The sequence below is a fragment of the Meles meles genome, chromosome 19 (genome assembly GCF_922984935.1).
Source record: "Meles meles chromosome 19, mMelMel3.1 paternal haplotype, whole genome shotgun sequence".
Lineage (NCBI taxonomy): Eukaryota > Metazoa > Chordata > Mammalia > Carnivora > Mustelidae > Meles > Meles meles.
Window position 1 is genome coordinate 35,271,054 of NC_060084.1, and position 21,951 is coordinate 35,293,004.

At 37.0% G+C, this 21,951-nt stretch overlaps 1 protein-coding gene across 1 annotated transcript in view; it reads left to right on the forward strand.

Annotated features, from left to right (window-relative positions):
* Positions 1-21,951, forward strand: part of ITFG1 (integrin alpha FG-GAP repeat containing 1) — a 286,746-nt gene that overhangs the window by 10,320 nt on the left and 254,475 nt on the right. The gene's annotated exons all lie outside the window — the stretch shown is intronic.

The window sequence follows — 21,951 nt, forward strand, 5'->3', positions numbered from 1 at the left end:
ATTTGGTCATCAAATAGGCTTTCTCAAACAGTTTGGGATTTGATCTGCAACTGCTCTCTAGGTAGAACTGGCTTAATCCATTTATCTTCTTGGAAATTAAAGATATAAACTTACATTTCTCCATTTGAATATTGGTTCATTAGATGTTTTTTTTAAGAAAAATTTAATTAAAAAGATGCCTGCAGTCTTGATTGAATTCTCTACCTTAGTCATGTTTGCTCCGAGACTTTTACTGATAAACCTGTTCCTTCTGCCTTTTTATTTGTTCAATGAGCAATCAATATTTGCCTGAGAATATAAACACTCCTTCTCTGCGCTCTGGAAACTTTGTGTTCTTTATCTTTGACCAATATGTATGCTAGGATTCTCTTACTACCCATGCGTGCCACTCTTTCAAAAAACTTTGGAATCTTGGAATTCAAAGATATAATTCCTCTAGACTTAAGTAGAACTGGCCTCCTAACTTTTATAGCAAGTTACTTTTCATGAGATGCCTTTAGCTTGGTTAATTTTTTCTTTGTCTGATAAAACAGAAATTTAGTTCAGAAATACGGAACATGGGGCACCGGGGTGGTTCAGTCTATTAAGTGTCCGACTCCTGATTTCAGCTTAGGTCATGATCTCATGAGTAGTGGGATAGAGACCCACATCAGGCTCCACCATCAGTGGTGAGTCTGCTGGAGGGTCTCCCTCTGCTCCTCCCCCCATTTGCACGTACATGTGTGCATCCATGCGATCTCTCTCTCTCTCTTGCTCTCTCTCAAATAATAAATCTTTGGGGGAAAAAAAGAGTACAGAATGCATTTACTTGTTTGACTTTCCAGCAAGTGCAGCGAACTACCTTTATTAATAATCTGTCTTCCCAAGGTGTTTGGAAATCTAATGAATTTCTTTCCTGTGTTTTGGAAAAGTCATATATTTTTATATTTACCTTTTGAAATGTGATTCACAGCCCATAGATGAGTAAATTGTCAAAATTTAAGGTATTATGAGAAGAAGCTGTCACATTTCCTATCACTTTTTCTGAGGGTTTTCAATAAAGAATATGGGTATTTTAGTGCTGGTGATAGTGATCTTTGAGGGACTTACTGTGAATCTTGAATGACAAACATAGTTTTTCTCCCCAGTATTTGAAAAATATCTGAAAGAGAGACCTGCATTCGAGACCAGTTGGTTGGAGATCTTGCTTTGCCCTTGTGGCCCTGTCTAGGCAGAACTGAGTATGGGTGGGGTTTAAGGAAGGCACAGGTCACTCCTGCCACTGCTAGTCCTGCTTGTTGGCCTTGGGCTGGGACTATTCAGGAAACTATCTTTTTGTTTCCTCTCTTTAATAGCATACATGGGGTGGGGGTGCCTGGCTGTCTCATTTGGAAGAGCATGCAACTCTTTTTTTTTTTTTTTTTAAAGATTTTATTTATTTATTTGACAGAGAGAGATCACAAGTAGGCAGAGAGGCAGGCAGAGAGAGAGGAAGAAGCAGGCTCCCTGCAGAGCAGAGAGCCTGATGCGGGGCTCGATCCCAGGACCCTGAGATCATGACCTGAGCCGAAGGCAGCGGCTTAATCCACTGAGCCACCCAGGCGCCCCAGCATGCAACTCTTGATCTTGGGGTCATGAGTTCAAAACCCCAGGTTAGGTGTAGAGATTACTTAAATAAATAAAAACTCGGGGCACCTGGTCCCTCAGTCGGCTGAGCCTCTGACTCTTGGTTTTGGCTCAGGTCATGATCTCAGGGTCATGGAGTCTGGCTCCGTGCTCACCAAGAATTTGGCTTGAGAGTCTCTCTCTGCCTCTCCCTCTGCCCTTCCCGCTGCCACACTCATCTGTGCGCACTCTCTCTTCCTCAAATAAATATATAAATCTTTAAAAATAAATACATAAAAACTTAAAAATAAATAAAGGCATACATGTGATTGAGAATGTGACAGTGACTTCTGGCCTGCTTTATTTCACAATAATCTCCACTTTAGTCAAAGAAATACTTGGAATACTTTTAATATGTAATTTGACCTTTAGAAATTAAAGCTACTGAAACAGCTATCATTAATTCAGAGAGTAAAATTTCTAATATCTTTATGGGTTTTCTACTTAATCTATAAGAAAACTATTGAGAGTTGTCATAGCTTATTGTTCTGAATTCTGCATTAGATTTTTTTCTCTGATGCTTACTGAAAAACAATAGCTTTAAGAACTTATGCCTAGAGACATATTCACTTTTATTTTTTAGATGCTATATTCTGGTATATTTCAGTATACTGGAGTAATATTCTGGTGTTTTATTATTCTCATTTAAACTTTCATTTACAGATTAAACAATAATAGCTAATTGTATTGTAAGTAACAAGTTTGTATACAAGATTTATTCTGATGCCAGTTTAAAGAATGAAATTACATAAACTGACAGAATTCAGTTTATGGAATTCCTGTCTATAGCATTGCTGGGATAACTATAGTCTAGCAATATCATGATTCCAGACAACAGAAAGCTTAATATATCCCTATGGGAACAAGCATTAATGTGTTACTAAAATAAGAAAAATGTATCTAGGCCATATCGCTTTTACAAGTTATAGATATATGTACTGGTACATAAGTAAAAAAGCCATCAGCATTGACATTTTGGACTACTCATGAGACCTTGACTGGCATCCTAGTCTTATTTATCAAGAAACCTAACCTACATTTTGCAACTTAAATGTTGTGCTTTATGGGTATGGCAGACCCAAGATTATCTTAAATTTAGTTAAATTTTGCCAGAACCTTAATTTTATGGGAAATTTGCAATGATCTTTAAATAGAGTACTAAATGCTCCTATAGGATTGTGCTGAAAAGCCCACAGTCATAACCTGGTCCAATGCCAACATGGAAATAGGAGATTGCCCACAAATAAAACTAGCATGACTGGTTTGGCTGGAGAAATGTACACATGGTCAGTCTAAGCCGGCAGTGGTAATAGGCAGAAGGATCCTTTTTAATTGGTACAGTGGGGGCTATCTAACAGGGAAAATAGGGTACTAAATCTACTTGGGTACCAGAGATAATTGAACTATGTTAAATGGTCAAAGGTGATGCTTCAGTTTGTGTCTCAACCTCACTTTATAATGACTTGAAATAATGTAATCGTGTGCCCCGTTACTTAAAAATAACACCTAGCCATTAAGTGTTAGAGGAGCTTTTGCAGTGATGTGAGGTTATCATTAATGAGCATTTTCTATAAAAGGGAATTTGAAACTGATGTTGCATAAGCATTCAGAATATTTAGTATTGAAGTGAAAGCATTTGTACCTGTAATTTTAATCAAAGCCAAATATAATATTGGTCTGTTCAAATTTCTGTGACTCATACTGAGTTCAGACGTATTTCTGGTTCAGACCCAAGTTGTATACTTGGGAGTATTAATGTAGGTATGTAATAGATAACTACTTTGACATATACTACATTTACTTCACAAGTGATTGTGTAAAAATTTTGAATGAATATTAATGGCACTGAAAGCATCCATTTTTAACTGTTAGTTATATGGATGGATATTATTCTCCACTGCCGAAAAAAAATATTTATCTACTATTGATTTATTTATTTTTATTTCTGCTATTGACTATAGCTATCATTACAATGGAACAGAAAATGATATTATTTCAAAATGTAGAACCAAAAGTTTTTTTTTTAAACTTTTTTAATGTTCAATTAGCCAGTGTATAGTACATCATTAGTTTTTGATAATTTTGATAGAGTGTTCAACGATTCATTAGTTGCATATGACACCCAGTGCTCATCACCACACATGCCCTCCTTAATACTCATTACCCAGTTACCCAGTTACCCCAGCTACCCACCCTGCTCCTTTCTGTAACCCTCAGTTTGGTTCCCAGAGTCCAGAGTCTCTCATGGTTTGTCTCCCTCTCTGATTTCTTCCCATTCAGTTTTCCCTCCCTCCCCTGTGGTCCTCTGCTATTCCATATGTTCCACGTATGAGTGAAACCATATGATAATTGTCTTTCTCTTCTTGACTTACTTCACTTAGTATCTTTTATTTAAATATAGTTAGCTACTCTCAATCCAAGAGGCATAAATCCCTATTTTTCCAGGTAAACTTTGCTTTTCTCACTTCATACCCAAAACTGATTTATTTAATCACCCTTCATGTATACTGCTGATTTTGTTGGTTTGCTGATGCAATACAGAAAATGTTGCAAATATGTTTCTTAATGAGATAATGATATGATATTGTGTAACTTAAATCTATTGTTTAGAAAAAATATGAAAATTATAGATTTATAACACCAAAGGGACGAAATACTCATCAAAGTAGTTTTTAACTTTGTAATCAGCATTAGTATTCATAATCTTAACAAAAAAGGTGGCTTGAGATGATTCATATTTTCCGATATGAAAATGGAATTCCCCTATTAGCCTTTTCCCCTCTCACCTTATATACCATTTATATTTGGAACATTGTTGTTTAAAGCAATCTATTAGAACTTGAGAAATTAGTTTTTTATTATCATTTCCATAGAAACAATACAAGTTTTCTAACTTTCTATATTCCTAAAGGAATTTTCCTATTGTAGATAAATGATTTTATTTTCCCATTGTTTCTCATCTAAACCTTTTTCTTTTCAGAACTAAGCCATAGAAATAGTGAAAAGCTTTAGCAGATGACTAAATTGAGTATGATGTAATTATTTCGAATGGCATGTCACTTAAGGATCTCTACTTTTATTTTTTTAAGATTTTATTTATTTATTTGACAGAGAGAGAGTGAGAGAGGGAACACAAGCAGGGGGAGTGGGGGAGGGAGAAGCAGACTTCCCGCTGATCAGGGAGCCCAGTGTGGGGCTTGATCCAAGGACCCTGGGATCATGACCTGAGCTAAAGGCAGATGTTTAATGACTGAGTCACCCTGGTGCCTCGAGGATCTCTAATTTTATTTCCTGGAGTTCCACTAGGACCTTTGAGGGGTCAAATGACCTACAATTCCCTGGTGATTATTGATTATACTACTCTTTTATAGGTATTGGTTGGCAGTATTGTATGTAAATGAATTTTTATTTATTTGTAGGTGAATAATTTAAGATGTTATTCTTAAAATTTAGTCAACTTTGCCTTTAGTTAAATCTAAAATTTTTATATATGTATTCTTTGTAGTAGCCATTTGAAAAGATACCAGCTTTTTTAAGAAACACATAGTTTTGTAGTTTCTGTGCAAAGAAATTTGATAGTAACTTTTCATCGTGAATATTGATGATATTTTAAAATGTCTTGGATTCAGCCAATTTCTGTTAGCATATGTCAAATTTTTGTTTCCTTCTTTGAGAGCAGACTTTTTTTTTTTAATTTTATTACTACTTGCAAGGGGTAGTAGTACTAGGTACTTCTACTAGTAGTAGTAGTAGTAGTGCAAGGGGTACTTTACTGGGTGGTAAAGATATGGCTGAAAGAAATCTCCACATTTTCTCCTGTGAACATAAGATGTTATTTCTGTGAGGTCCTTAAGATTTATCTGGTTCGTCCTATACCTCTGTGTTCTCATAGAGGCCCAGAGTGAGTGTATGACCCATCAGGTATCACCAGGGTAGCTTTGTTCTCCAGGTACGCTTTTTTAATTCTCTCCTAAATCCTGCTCCTCACTCAGTCTCTCCAGAAGAGGCATAGTGTGGTGTTGCGCAACTGATCTGTCTTCTGTGAGGCCTGGGATTGGATGGTGAGGGAAGAGAAGAAAGAAAACCTTAAACAAGACTGTTGGGTTTTTTAAATATCTATTGAGTGACACTTGGCTTGACATGTTACATCACTTGTCTCATATTTTTTCTCACAGCAGATAGCTTATGTGGCTAAAGAGGCTCTCTGAAGGAGGTTGCTTAGAGAGGCTAATTCAAATGTGAAGTGACCACTACAAGTGCTCAGAATTTATAAAGAAATGGTGGATCTGGGTGTGAATCCTGGTCTTTCCAATTCAAAAGCCTGTACCTTTTTTTTTTTTTTTTTTTTTGTCAGAGGGAGAGAGCACAAGCAGGGGGAGCAGCAGGCAGAGGGAGAAGCAGGCTCCCCACTGAGCAAGGAGCCTGATGTGGGACTGGATCCCAGAACCCTGGGATCATGACCTGAGCTGAAAACAGAGGCTTAACCAACTAAGCCACTCAGGCATCCCTAAAGCCTGGACTCTGGCCTTCATTTCTGTGTAGCCATTATCATTGCTATAGTCACAGAGGGCCTTTGGTGGTGCTGCTAACGTGGCTAGCTGGGACTTCTCATAGCATAGTGGCTGTTTTACAAGAAGGAGCTTCCTAAGAGGTATAGGTAGAAGCTATAGCTGTCTTCCAGACCCAATTCTAGAAGTTAAACAGCATCACTTGACTTCTGCTGCATTCTGTTGGTCAGAACAGGTCAAAGAACTAGCAAATATTCAAGGGAAATCTTGGAGGATTATAGAGTCTCCCTATGGATGTGGGCATGGCAGAATTAAAATGCAAAAGAGCATATAGGATGGGAAATAATGTGACCATCTTTGGAAACACATCACGGTAGTCTGTTTAGGTACTTTACCATGAATGAAGACTAACCAAGGAATATGCAAACAGATCATTTAGTAAATCACGTTTCATAGTATTCCTACCTAAAATTGATGTGCCTGTATGTCCAGTATTTCTGTTTCCTAATACCTATGTCTCTCAAGATGAAGGTTGGCTGCAAAAGGGAGCATTTTGATCCACAGTGAGATATTCTGATTTCAGATGTGGTAGACTAAGGTTGTGGGAGTAATGACAGCTTTTGTTTTAATGACTTCGCCTCTTCCATTCCATAACAGTTGTAAAAATTCCGTTACTGTTCAGAGAGAGCCCTGTGACAGCAGACCAAAAAGCTTCCATAATAAACACCGATTTCCTATAGCAGACCTTTAAACTTTTCCTAGTACTCTAGCACTAGAACACAACATTAACTGGAAAGAAGGTACCTTTCATCCCAATGTAGTTTTGGGTGATGACAATAATTATTATATACGTGACTAGAATGTTCACTTGGACTACCAAACCTATGGATAAAACTTTTACATAATTACCTTCATATTTGATATGTATTTTTCTATCATAGAGCCTAAAACTTTTATCAAATCATACCAAAAAAATTCCATCTAAAGTAAAGGATCTTATTATGTCTTATGGAATGTTTATTCTCTTTCTCTTATTAATAAAAAATAGGGGCATCTGGGTGGCTCAGTCAGTTAAGTGTCTGCCTTCGGCTCAGGTCATGATCCTGGAGTTCCAAAATCGAACTCCACATCAGGCTCCCTGCTTAGCAGGGAGTCTGCTTCTCCCTCTGCCCTTTCCCCTGCTCATGTTCTCTCTCTCTCTTTCTCACTCTCTCTCTCTCTCTCTCAAATAAGTAAATAAAATCTTTTTAATATATATATATAATATATATATTAGAAGTATATAATTAAAAATGTAAATAATAATAATATAATGTAATAATGTAATGTAAATAAATAATAAATTTACCTGCTGCTCCTTAGCCAGATTATTTTTTATAGTCTATACCTTTTTCACTTATTATACTCATAGAAAAATTTTCTTCTGTGTAAAGAAATAAAAAAGTGTTCTCATTTTTATACCCTTTTTTAAAAACTTTTTGTACTCGGTTTTTATTGAATTACTTCAAAAGCCAGATACCTGAGATCAATATTCATTCACATTTAATGAAGAGCTATTGTCTTTTATCATCCTTCTTGTATTATAAATTATTTTAGCTGTATTGCATTGCTGTAAGTTAACTAATAAACAGCATGTTCCTTTACTAACTTCTTTTTTATAAAAATAGATAAATTTTATAAAACCTGTTATTTTAACCTTGACTGCTTTTAGTAATCTACCCCACAATACATATTCTGTACTTTTCTCAGCAATTTTTATGATGTTCCTTGAAAGACACATTAACACATATATTTTAATTGAGAAACTGAAGTCAAACTCTGAGAGAAAATGAAATTCATTTGGAGATTGGTTTGACAGTGAGAACTGGCTTTGCTAATTGGATTATATGGCAGACATTTTTCATACATACAATGAGTTAAATTAGCAGCTCTAATATTATTTTACTTTTATTACGAAAAATTTTAAAGGTATGCAAAAGTATAGAGAATGGGATAATTAATTTCCGTATGATGTACCTATCAGCCAGCTATACTTAACTTACCAACTCTTAAGAGTCTTGTTTCTTTCATATCTTTCCCCTCATTTTTCTCCTCTGACCCACACCCAATATGTTTTTAGTCTATAAATGTTTCAATATGTATCTCTAAAATATCTCTAATGAAGATTTTAAAAATACATAATCATAATATAGTTATCATACCTTAACATCCAGGAAGATTTTAATTTAAATTAATATGAACAAGATTTCTTAGCATTTATATCTATAAAGATGAAGGCTACAAATAGACATAATGCTGAATCCTGTCTCATTCTGGCAATGTCACGTTATTATAAAAAATAATATTTTTAAAAGTCTGATCATTTCTTCAAAAAATGCATTTCTAGGGGTGCCTGGGTGGCTCAGAGGGTTGAGCCTCTGCCTTCGGCTCAGGTCATAATCTCAGGGTCCTTGGATCAAGCCCTGCATCGGGTGCTCTGCTTGGCAGGGAGCCTGCTTCCCCCTCTCCCTCTGCTTGCCTCTCTGCCTACTTGTGATCTTTCTCTCTCTGTCAAATAAATGAATACATTTTTTTTTTTAAATGCATTTCTAATAAAATTTTACATTTCAGTTAGTAAATTATCAAACTGTTTTCATCAATTGTACACTAAGACATAAAATAATTCAACTTCAAAGAGATTTTTTTAAAAGATATTATTTATTTATTTCAGAGAGAGATTGGGAGGGAAAGCATAGAGAGAGAAGCAGACTTCCCACTGAGCAGAAAGCCAGATTCTGGGTTCTATCCCAGGACTCTGACTGAGATCACGACCTGAGCCAAAGGCAGATGCTCAACCAACTGAGCCACCCAGGTGCCTGAAAAGAGATTTCTCTTAATACTTGAATATATATGGTAGTCTGGATGATCCCAGGGTCCTGGGATCAAGCCCTGCATTAGGCTTCCTGCTCAGTGGGGAGCCTGCTTCTCCATCTTCTCCCTGCTCATGCTATCTGTCACTATCTCTGTCCCTCTGTCTCTCTCAAACTTGAATATGTAAACAAAACTAACTTAAATACCAATATTAATTTATATATTAATTTAAACATGCATTTCTTTGGAAACATATGATAAAGTAACCACTACAACCAGCAAACTAATTTCAGATGTAAGAATATTGTATATCACAATAAAGTTCTATATAAAAATGTAATATATGTACAAGGTCAGTGAAAAAGGGAAAGATATATAAGTAAAAAAGACCTCATTCACGCATATCTTTCTTAAAGTCTATTGTAGTTAACATCCAGTGTTTTATTAATTTTAAGTGTACAGTATAATCATTTGATAATTCTTTTTTTTTCTTAATTCACATATAATACATTATTTGTTTCAGGGGACGGTTCTGTGATTCATCAATCTTGCATAATTCACATCACTCACCATAGCACACACCCTCCCAGTGTCCATCACCCAGCCACCCCGTCCCTCCCACCCCCATCCCCTCCAGCAATCCTCAGTTTTTTCCTGAGATTAAGAGTCTCTTATGGTTTGTTCCCTCTCTGGTTTCCCCTTGTTTCATTTTTCTCTCCCTTCCCCTATGTCCTCTGTCTTGTTTCTCAAATTCCTCATATCAGTGAGGTCATATGATACTTGTCTTTCTCTGATTGACTTATTTCACTTAGCATAATACTGTCTGGTTCCATCCACATCCTTGCAAATGGCAAGATTTCTTTTTCTTTTCTTTTTTTTTTTAAGATTTTATTTATTTATTTGATAGACAGAGATCACAAGTAGGCAGAGAGGCAGGCAGAGAGATAGAGGAAGGGAAGCAGGCTCTCCACTGAGCAGAGAGCCCAATGCGGGGCTCGATCCCAGGACGCTGGGATCATGACCTGAGCTGAAGGCAGAGGCTTTAACCCACTGAGCCACCGAGGTGCCCCAGCAAGATTTCTTTTTCTTGATGGCTACATAGTATTCCATTGTATATATACTGCATCTTCTTTATCCATCCATCTGTTGATGGACATCTAGGCTCTTTCCATAGTTTGCCTATTGTGGACATTTCTACTATAAACATTTGGGTGCCCCTTCGGATCACTACATTTGTATCTTTAAGGTAAATACCCAATAGTGCAATTGTTGGGTCGTAGGATGCTCTATTTTCAACTTTTTGGGGTTCCTCCAACTGTTTTCCAGAGTGGCTTTATCAGCTTGCATTCCCACCAACAATATAGGAGGGTTCCCCTTTCTCCACATACTTGCCAAAACCTGTTGTTTCCTGACTGGTTAATTTTTGCCATTCTGACTGGTGTGAGGTGGTATCTCACTGTGGTTTTGATTTGTATTTCCTGTTGCCCAGTGATGTTGAGCACTTTTTCATGTGTCTGTTGGCCATCTGGATGTCTTCTTTGAAATGTCTATTCATGTCTTCTGCCCATTTCTTGATTGGACTATTTGTTCTTTGGGTGCTGAGTTTGATAAGTTCTTTTTAGATTTTGGATATTAGCCCTTTATCTGATATGTCAGTTGCAAATATCTTTTTCCATTTGTTTCGTTGTCTGTTGGTTTTGTTGAATGTTTCCTTTGGTGTGCAAAAGCTTTTGATCTTGATGAAGCCCCAGTAGTTCATTTTTGCCCTTGCTTCCTTGCCTTTGATGATGTTTCTAGGAAGAAGTTGCTATGGCTGAGGTCAGAGAGGTTGCTGCCTGTGTTCTTCTCAAGGATTTTGATGGATTCCTGTCTCACATTGAGGTCTTTCATCCATTTTGAGTCTATTTTTATGTGTGGTGTAAAAAAATGGTCCAGTTTCATTCTTCTGCACATGGCTATCCAATTTTCCCAATGCCATTTGTTGAAGAGACTGTCTTTTTTCCATTGGACATTCTTTCCTGCTTTGTCAAAGATTAGTTGACCATAGAGTTGAGAGTCCATTTCTGGACTCTCTAGGCCATTCCATTGATCTGTGTGTCTGTTTTTGTGCAATACCATGCTGTCTGGATGAGCACAGCTTTGTAACATAGCTTAAAGTCAGGCATTGTGATGCCTCTAGCTTTGGTTTTCTTTCTCAACATCCCCCTGGTGATTAGGGATCTTTCCTGTTTCCATACAAATTTTAGGATTGTTTGTTCCATTTCTTTGAAAAAAAGTTGGTGGTAGTTTGATAGGGATTGCATTAAGTGCGCAGTTCCTTTATGTAGCATAGACATTTTCACAATATTTGTTCTTCCAATCCATTAGCATGGAATGTTTTTCCATTTATTTGTGTCTTCCTCAATTTCTTTCCTGACTACTTTGTAGTTTCCTGAGTACAGATTCTTTGCCTCCTTGGTTAGATGTATTTCTAGGGATCTTATGATTTTCAGTGCAACTGTAAATTGGATCGACTCCTTAATTTCTCTTTCTTCTGTCTTGTTGTTGGTATATAAAAATGCAACTGATTTCTGTGCATAGATTTTATATCCTGACACTTTACTGAATTCCTCTATGGGTTCTGGCAGTTTTGGAGTGGAGTCTCTTGGGTTTTCCATATGAAGTATCCTGTCATCTACAAAGAGTGAAAGTGGTGCTGGGTATTATTCAGAAGAATAGGTATTAATTCGTCTTTAAATGTTTGGTAGATCTTACATATTACCAACATCAGTATTGATTAGGTCCCTAGCCTTCGGTACTGCCTCTGGTTCTTTTTTTTGTGGTGACTTTTTCCACCTTGTCACTTTATCCAGGGAAGAATATATGAACGAGAGAATAAAATACTAAAAGGGTGGCAAAGACCCCAGAAAAATGTGTGTTAACCAAATCAGAAGAGACCCCAAATCGTGCAGAGAAGAAAGGGGGTAAAAAGAAGTTCAAAAAAAAATTATAAAAAAAAGAAAAATATATGTATTAGACTGAATAGAACAGAGCCACTTGATTTTGGGAGTATTTTGGTCTCTTAGAAGAAACTTCCTCCCGAAATTTTCCGATGTCCCTCAGTGGAGCAGACTTCTAAAAGTCCTGATTTTGTGCTCTGTTGCTCTGCCACTTGCCGGGAGCTGGCCCCTCCCCCGACAGTCTATCTTCCCGTCGCTTTGGATTCACATCTCTACAGGTTCTACCTTTCAGAAAGTGGTCAATTTTCTGTTTCTAGAATTGTTGCTCTTCTTCTCTTCGATCTCCTGTTTGATTTGTAGGTGTTCGGAATGGTTTGATAACTATCTAGCTGAACTCCTACTACCTGATGTCATCTCAGCCTGCAACTCCTCCACCATCTTCTGCCTTGGATTCACTTCTCTGCACATCCAACCTTCCAGAAAGTGGTTGCTTTTCTGTTCATAGAATTGCTGCTATTCTTTTTGATCTCCTTTGAGTTTGTAGGTGTTTGGAATGGTTTGATAACTATCTAGCTGAATTCCTGGCACCAGATGAAATTTAGGTCTCCTACTCCTCCACCGTCTTTGAAACTCCCTCATTTGACTATTTTATACCTTACTCGGTGCTCATCAAGACAAGTGTAATCCCCTTCACCTATTTTACCCATTCCCCTCTGGTAACCATCAGTTCTCCATACTTAAGAGACTGTTTTTTTGGTTTATCCCCTTTTCTTTCCTTTATTCTTTGATTTTTTTTCTTAAATTCCACATATGAATAAAATCATGGTATTTGTCTTTCTCTAAATGCTTATTTTGCTTAACATTATACTCTAGATTCATCCATGTTGATGCAATAGGCAAGATTTCATTCTTTCCTATGGCTTTTCTAAGGTTGAATAATATTCCTTTTTGTGTTTACATGTATTCACTGTAGCTTCTTTATCCATTCATTTATCAATGGACACTTTAGCTGCTTCCATAATTTGGCTATTGTAAATAATTCTGCAATAAATGTAGGGTTGCCTATATCTTTTCAAATTAGTGTTTTCATATTCTTTGGGCAAATACCCACTAATGCAATTACGAGTAGTTCTAATTTAATTTTTTGAGGAACCACCATACTGTTTTCCACCATGGCTTCATCTGTTTATTCTCACCAAGAGTACACGTTCTTGCCAACACTTGTTTCTTGTGTTGTTTTTGCCATTTTGACAGGTGTGAACTCATAACTTAGTGTAGTTTTGATTTGCATTTCCCTGATCATGAGTGATGTTGAACATCTTTTCATATGTCTATTGACCATCTGGATGTCTTCTTTGGAGAAGTGACTATTCATGACACCGGATTATTTTTTCTTTTTTGGTATTGAGTTGTATATGTTATTGATACTTTTACATATTAACCCTTCATTAGATATGTCATTTGCAAATATCATCTCCCATTCAGTAGGTTATCATGTAGTTTTGTTGATTGCTTCCTTTGCTTTGCAATAGCTTTTTACTTTAATGTAGTTCTAAGAGTTTATTTTTGCTTTTGTTTTCCTTGCCTCAAGAGACATATTTTGAAAAATATTCCTACAGTCAGTGCCAGAGAAAATACTGCCTGTGCTCTATTCTAGGATTTTTATGGTTTCAGGTCTCATATTTAGGTCCTTAATGCATTTGAGATTATTTTTGTGTATGATATAAGTGATACAGTTTCATTTTTATTTCATATAACTGTCTAGTTTTCCCAAAACCATTTCTTGAAAAGACTTTTTCCTTTGCATATTATTTCCTCCTATGTTGAGGATTAATTAATGATTTAATCATGGGTTTCTTTCTGGGCTTTCTATTCTGTTCTGTTGATCTGTGTATCTCTTTATGTGCCAGTATCATACTATATTATTTACTGCAGCTTTCTGGTGTAACTTGAAATCTGGACTTTTGATGCCTCCAGCCTTGTTTTTCTTTTGTTTCAAGACTACTTTGGCTCTTTGTGGTCTTTTGTGGTTCCATACAAATTTAAGATTTTTCTAGTTCTGTGAAAAATGGTGTTGGTATTTTGATAGGGATTGGATTAAATGTGTAGATTGCTTTAGGCATTATGGACATTATAATAATATCAGTCTTTCCAATCCATGAACATAGATTGTCTTCCCATTTGTTTGTGTTGTCTTTAATTTCTTTCATAAGTGTTTTATGGTTTTCAGAGTATAGGTCTTTCACCTCACTGGTTGAGTTATTCCTAGGTATTTTATTGTTTTTGGTACAGTTGTAATTTGGATTATTTTCATAATTTCTCTTTCTGCTACTTCATTATTAGTGTATAGAAATGGGAGAGAGTTCTGTGCATTGATTTTGTATCCTGCAACTTCACTGAATTGATTTGTCAGTTTTAGTAGTTTTTGCTGGAGTCCAGTTTTTTCTATATATAGTATCATGTCATCTGCAAATAGTGCAAGTTTTACTTCTTCCCTACCAATTTGGGTGCCTTTTATTCCTATGTGTTGTTTGACTGCTGTGGTGAAGACATCTACTACTATGTTGAGTAGAAGTGGTGAGAGTAGACTTCCTTGTCTTGCTCCTGACCCCGGGGGGGTGGGGGGGGGGAAGCTCTCTGTTTTTGTCTTCGTTATTTTTTGTTGCTGTTGTTGTTTGCTTGTTTGTTTTTTGTTTTTTAGCTTTGAGTGTGATGTTAGCTATGGGTTTTTCATGTATGGCCTTTTTTTTTTTTTCTTTTCAGCGTAACAGTATTCATTGTTTTTGCACCACACCCAGTGCTCCATGCAATACGTGCCTTCCCTATTACCCCCCACCTGGTTCCCCAACCTCCCACCCCCCAACCCTTCAGAACCCTCAGGTTGTTTTTCAGAGTCCATAGTCTCTCATGGTTCACCTCCCCTTCCAATTTCCCTCAACTCCCTTCTCCTTTCCATCTCCCCATGTCCTCCATGTTATTTGTTATGCTCCACAAATAAGTGAAACCATATGATACTTGACTCTCTCTGCTTGACTTATTTCACTCAGCTAATCTCTTCCAGTCCCGTCCATGTTGCTACAAAAGCTGGGTATTCATCTTTTCTGATGGAGGCATAATACTCCATCGTGTATATGGACCACATCTTCCTTATCCATTCGTCTGTTGAAGGGCATCTTGGTTCTTTCCACAGTTTGGCGACCGTGGCCATTGCTGCTATAAACATTGGGGTACAGATGGCCCTTCTTTTCACTACATCTGTATCTTTGGGGTAAATACCCAGCAGTGCAATTGCAGGGTCATAAGGAAGCTCTGTTTTTAATTTCTTGAGGAATCTCCACACTGTTCTCCAAAGTGACTGCACCAACTTGCATTCCCACCAACAGTGTAAGAGGGTTCCCCTTTCTCCACATCCTCTCCAACACACATTGTTTCCTGTCTTGCTAATTTTGGCCATTCTAACTGGTGTAAGGTGAGATCTCAGTACGCTTTTAATTTGAAACTCCTTGATGGCTAGTGATGATGTATGGCCTTTATTATGTTAAGCTATGTTCCCTCTAAACTCCTTTGTTGAGGGATTTTTATCATGAACGACTGTTGTACCTTGTCAAATGCTTTTTATTCATCTATTGAGATGATCACAGTGCTTTTATCCTTTCTCTTCTTTTTTTGTTTTAAGATTTTATTTATTTGAGACAGACTGAGAGCGTAAGCAGAGGATGAAGGGGGAGGGTGGAGAGGAGCAGAGGGAAAATGAGAGGGACAAGCAAACTCCCTGCTGAGTGCAGAGCCTAACTCAGGGCTCAATCCCAGGACCCTGAAATCATGACCTGAGCTGAAGTCAGACGCTTAACTGACTGAGCCACCCAAGAACCCCTATCCTTTCTCTTATTAATGCGATGTATCACCTTGTGAATATTGAAACACTCTTGCATCCCAGGAAAAATCACAGTTGGTCATGGTGAATGAATTTTTTTTAATATGCTCTTTGATACAGTTTGCTAATATTTTGTTGAGGAATTTTGTTTGTGTATTCATTTGTCAGAGATATTGGCCTGTAGTTCTCTTTTTTTAAGTTTTTATTTAAATTCCAGTTAGCTTACATACAGTGTAATATTAGTTTCAAGTGTGCAATATAATTATATAACACTGTGCTCATCACAGCTATACTCCTTATTCCCCATCACCTATTTAACCCATCACCTTACCCACCTGCCTTCTGGTAATCATCAGGTTGTTCTCTATACTTAAGAGTCTATTTCTTGGGCTCCTGGGTGGCTCAGTTGGTTAAGCAGCTACCTTTGGCTCCAGTTCATGATCCCAGGTCCTGGAATTGAGCCCCACATTGGGTTCCTTCCTCAACAGGGAGTCTCCTTCTTCCTCTGCCTGCCACTCCCCCTGCTTGTGCTTGCTCTCCCCGAACCATGTGTCCAATAAATAAATAACACCTTTAAAAAAAAAGAAGTCTGTTTCTTGGTTGCCTCTCTTTTTTACCCTTTGCTCATTTGTTTCTTAAATGCCACATATGAGAGAAATCATATGGAATTTATCTTTTCTCTGACTAACTTGTTTTACTTAGCGTGATACTTCCTAGCTCTATCCACGTTGTTGTACATGGCAGTATTTCATGCTTTTTTATAGATTAATCAGTCAGTAGACATTTGGGCTACTTCCATAATTTGTTATTGTAGATAATGCTGCTGTAAACATAACTTTGAATTAATATTTTTGTTTACTTTGGGTAAATACCTAGTAGTGAAATTGCTGGATCATAGAATACTTCTACTTTTAACTTACTGTTTTCCAGAATGGCTGCACCAGTTTGCATACCCACCAATACTGCAAGAGGGTTCCTCCTTCCCCACATCCTCACCAACATCTGTTTTCTTTGTGTATTGTTGATTTTCATCATTCTGACAGGTGCGAAGTGATATCTAATTGTAGCTTTGATTTGTATTTCCCTGATGATCATTGATGTGGAGTACCTTTTCATGTGTCTGTTGGTCATCTGTATGTCTTTGAAAATATGTGTGTTCATGTCTTTTGCCCATATTTTATTGGATTCTTAATTTTTGTGGTGTTGGGTTATAGAAGTTCTTTATATATCTTGGCATACTAACCCTTTATGAGCATTGTCACTTGCAAATATCTTCTCCCTTTTAGTAGGTTGTCTTTCAGTTTTGTTGATTGTTTCCTTTGCTGGTCAGAAGCTTTTTATTTTGATGTAGTCCCAAAGTTTATTATTGCTTTTGTTTCCCTTGCCTTAAGAGACATATCAAGAAAAATTTTGCTCCAGCCAATGTCAGAGAAAGACTTCCTGTGCTCTTTCTAGGATTTTTATGGTTTTAGGTTTCCTATGTAGGTCCTTAATCCAATTTTAGTTTACTTTTGTGTATGGTGTAAGAAAGTGGTCTTGTTTCATTCATTTGCATGTTGTCCAGTTTTCCCAGCATCATTCGTTGAGACTGTCTTTTCCTCATTGTATATCGTTTCCTGTTTTGTCAAAGATTAACCGACCATATAATTGTGCATTCATTTCTGTGTTTTCTATTTGTTTTATTGATCTGTGTGTCTGTTTTTGTGCCAATACCATACGGTTCTGATCACTGTAGCTTTGTCCCACCCCCCACCCCTCCAAAACCCTCAGATTGTTTTTCAGAGTCCACAGCCTCTCATGGTTCATCTCCCCCTCCAATTTTGTAATACAGCTTGAAGTCCAGGATTGTGATGCCTCCAGCTTTGCTTTCCTTTTTCAAGGTTGCTTTGGCTAATTCATGGTCCTCTGTGGTTCCATACAAATTTTAGGATTGTTTGTTCTACCTCTGTGAAAATGTTACTGGTATTTTGATAAGGATTGCATTATATATGCAGATTGCTTTGGGTAGTATAGACATTTTAACAGTATTTGTGTTTCTGATTCACAAGACTACAATGTCTTTCCATTTCTCTGTGTTACCTTCAGTTTCTTTCATGAATGTTTTATAGTTTTCAGAGTACAGATCTATCACCTCTTTGGTATATTAATTTTGTATCCTGGAACTTTACTGAATTTGTTTATCAGTTCTAGCCATTTTTCAGGTTTTATATACATATGTAGTATCATGTCATCTACAGACAGTGAAAGTTTTACTTCTTCCTTGCTGATTTGGTTGCCTTTTATTTCTTTTTGTTTGAGTGCTGAGGCTAGGATTTCCAGTACTGTGTTGAATAAAAGCAGTGAGAGTGGACATCCCTGTCTTGTTCCTGACTATAGAGGAAAACCTCTCAGTTTTTCCCTTTTTAAGACAATATTAACTTTGGATTTTTTCATATATAGCCTTTATTATGTTAAGGTATGTTCCCTGTAAACCTTTGCTGTCCAGAGTTGTCACAAATGGATGTTGTACTTCGTCAAATACTCTTTCTACATCTATTGAAATGATTATATGATTCTTTTCTTTTGTTAATGTAATATATCACATTGATTGATTTGTGGATATTGAACCACACTTGCAACCCAGGAATAAATCCCACTTGATCATGGTGAATGATTTTTTTTTAATGTCCATTTTCTTGTATTTTATTGAGAATTTTGGCATTTATTGTTGATCAAGAATATTGGCCGATAGTTATCTTTATTAGTGGCATCATTATGGGGTTTTGGTATCAGGGTAATGCTGGCCTCATAGAATGAATTTTGAAGTTTTCTTTCCTATTTATTTTTTTTAATAGTTTGAGAAGAATAGATATTACCTCTTCTCTAAGTTTTTGGTAGACTCCATCTGTGAAGCCATCTGGTCCTAGACTTCTGTTTGTTACAGTTTTCTGAGTAGTGATTCAATTTCATTGCTTGTAATCTGTCTGTTCAAACTTTTTGTTTCTTCCTCATTTAGTTTTAGGGGGTTGTAGACTTCTAGAAATGTATCCATTTCTTCTAGAATGTCTAGTTTGTTGGTATATAATTATTTTTAGTATTCTCTTACAATAGGTTGTATTTCTCTGGTATCAGTTATTATTTCTTCTCTTTTATTTCTAATTTTGTTTTGAGTCCTCTCTCTCTCTCTCTCCCTCTTTCCCTCTCTCTTCCCCCCTCCTTCTCTTTTTTCTTGATGAGTCTGGTTAAGGGTTTATCAATTTATTGATCTTTAGAAAAAACCAGCTCCTGGTTTCATTGATATGTTCTGTTGGCTTTTTTAGTTTCTATTTTATTTCTGATCTAATCTTTATTATATTCTTTCTTCTGGTTTTGGGTTTTATTTGTACTTTTTTAGCTCCTTTGGGTATAAGATTAGGTTGTATATTTGAGTTTTGGGCTTTTTTTTTTTTTTTTCTCTTGACGTAGGGCCATATTGTTGTAAACTTTACTCTTAGAAAATCTTTGCTGTGTCCTGAAGATTTTGGAGAATTGTGCTTTCATTTTCATTTGTCTCCATGTATTTTTTTAGTAAGGGAGGGGCAGAGGGGGTGGGGAGAAAGAATCTTAAGCAGGTGGAACCTGACACTGGGCTCAGTCTCATAACCCTCAGATCATGACCTGAGCTGAAACCACAAGTTGGACATTTAACTGACTGAGCCACCCAGGCACCCTGTCTCCATGTATTTGCTTTTCTCTTTTATTTTTTGGTTGACCCATTCATTGTTAGTAGCATGTTATTTAACCTTCATGTATTTGTGCTCTTCCTATATTTTTTCTTGTGGTTGATTTCTAATTTCATAGTGTTGTGGTCAGAAAAGATGCATGATATATATGACTTTGATCTGTTTCAGTTTGTTGAAACTTGTTTTGTGACCTACGTGTGATACATTCTGGAGAGTGGTCCATGTGCACTTGAAAACAATATGTATTCTGCTGTTTTAGGATGGAATATTTTGAATATGTCTAGTAAATCCATGTGGTCCAATGTACAATTAAAAGCCACTGCTTCCTTATTGATTTTCTCTTTAAATGATCTGTTCATTGATGTAAGTGGGACGTTAAAGTCCTGTCCTATTATTATATTACTATCAATTATTACCTTTATGTTTATTATTAACTTTCCTATATACCTGGGTGCCCCCAGGTTGGATGCATAGATATTTACGATTATATTACCTTGTTAGATTGTTTCCTTTATAATTGTATGGTGTCCTTCTTTGTTTCTTGTTACAGTCTTTGTTTTAAAGTCTATTTTGTTCACTATAAGTGTTGCTACCCTGGCTTTTTCACTTCCATGTGCATCATTAATGCTTCTCCATGCTTTCACTTTCAGTCTGCATGAGTCTTTAGGTCTTAAATGAGTCTCTTGTAGGCACCATAATGGTGGGTCTTATATCTATTCTGTCACCCTGTGTCTTTTTTTTTTTTAAATGTTTTTTTTTTAAAGATTTTATTTATTTATTTGACAGAGAGAGAGATCACAAGTAGATCAGAGAGTCAGAGAGGCAGGCAGAGAGAGAGGAGGAAGCAGACTCCCCGCGGAGCAGAGAGTCCGACGCGGGGCTCGATCCCAGGACCCTGAGATCATGACCCGAGCCGAAGGCAGCGGCTTAATCCACTGAGCCACCCAGGCGCCCCCACCCTGTGTCTTTTGATTGGAGCATTTAGTCCACTTATATCCAAAGTAATTATTGATAGTTATGTCCTTAGTTGCCATTTTATTACTTACTTTGTAACCCTGAGACAGTGAATGAAAGGATTACTCCCAACAGCTTAGTAGGAGAAAGGAGAGACCTGGGGGCCAGACGCTCTAGTGGTGAAAGGCCTTGAGCCAAGTTCTGTCTCTGCTTTTATTGTGAGTTTAATTAATACACCACGTGCAAGGCAAGGAGTTAGTGAGGTGCGTGACCACTACAGGTGCCTGCACTTAAGCATTTACTCCCTGGATAAAACCCTTGAGCCATAGTAAGAATCTGGCCACATTCAGCCAAGAAACTTGAGAGGAGGCCCAGCGTTCTTTTGCTTTTCAGTGGGCCTCATCCAGGGGGCCATATACAAGTCGGGTTTTATCTGTTCTGGCACTGTGAATCCCTACATTGTTTTATGGTTGTTTGTTGTTCTTCTTCTCTTGTTCTCTTTCATGGTTAGTTGGCATTCTTTAGTGGTACACTTACATTCCTTTCCCTTTATTTTTTATATATCCATTACTGGTTTTTGATTTGTGGCTACCAACTGGTTTGTCTGTAACATCTTATGCATATAGTTATCTATTTTAAGTTGATGATCGCTGAAGTTTGAACTTCAAACTTGAAGTTTGAACCATTCTTTGCTCCTGTCCCCCACCTCCTCACATTTTATGTATATAGTATCATAATTTACATGCTTCTATTTTGTGAGTCCCTTGATTGATTTTTACATTATACTTATTTTTCTGCTCTTGTGTTTCCTACTCTTCTTATTTATTATTTATGTTTTGTCCTTTTCTCATACAGAGTCTCCTTTAAGATTTCTTGTGGGACTGGTCTAATGGTCATGAATTCCTTTGACTTTAATTTGTCTGAGAAACTCTTTATCACTCCTTCTATTCTGAATGATAGACTTGCTACATAGAGTATTTTTTTTTAAGATTTTATTTATTTATTTGACAGAGAGAGAGATTACAAGTAGGCAGAGAGGCAGGCAGAGAGAGAGGGGGAAGCAGGCTTCCTGCTGAGCAGAGACCCCCCCCCCCCCCCGATGCAGGGCTCCATCCCAGGACCCTGAGATCATGACCTGAGCTTAAGGCAGAGGCTTAACCCACTGAGCCACCCAGGCGCCCCGAGAAATCTGTAACTGGCTGTGATCAATTAACGTAAACACGACTGCACTTGGACCAGCCGCTACATAAAGTATTCTTGCCTGAAGATTTTTCCATTTAGCACTTTTAATATATCATGCCCCTCCCTCTGGCCTCCAGAGTTTCTGTTGAAAACCAGCTGATAACATTATGGGGTTTCTTTTGCTTATAACTATTTTCTGTTTACACTTTTAAAATTCTCCCTCTATCACTACTTTTTGGCATTTTACTATTATGTATCTTGGTGTGGACCTCCTTGAGTTGGTTTTGTTGGGAGATCTC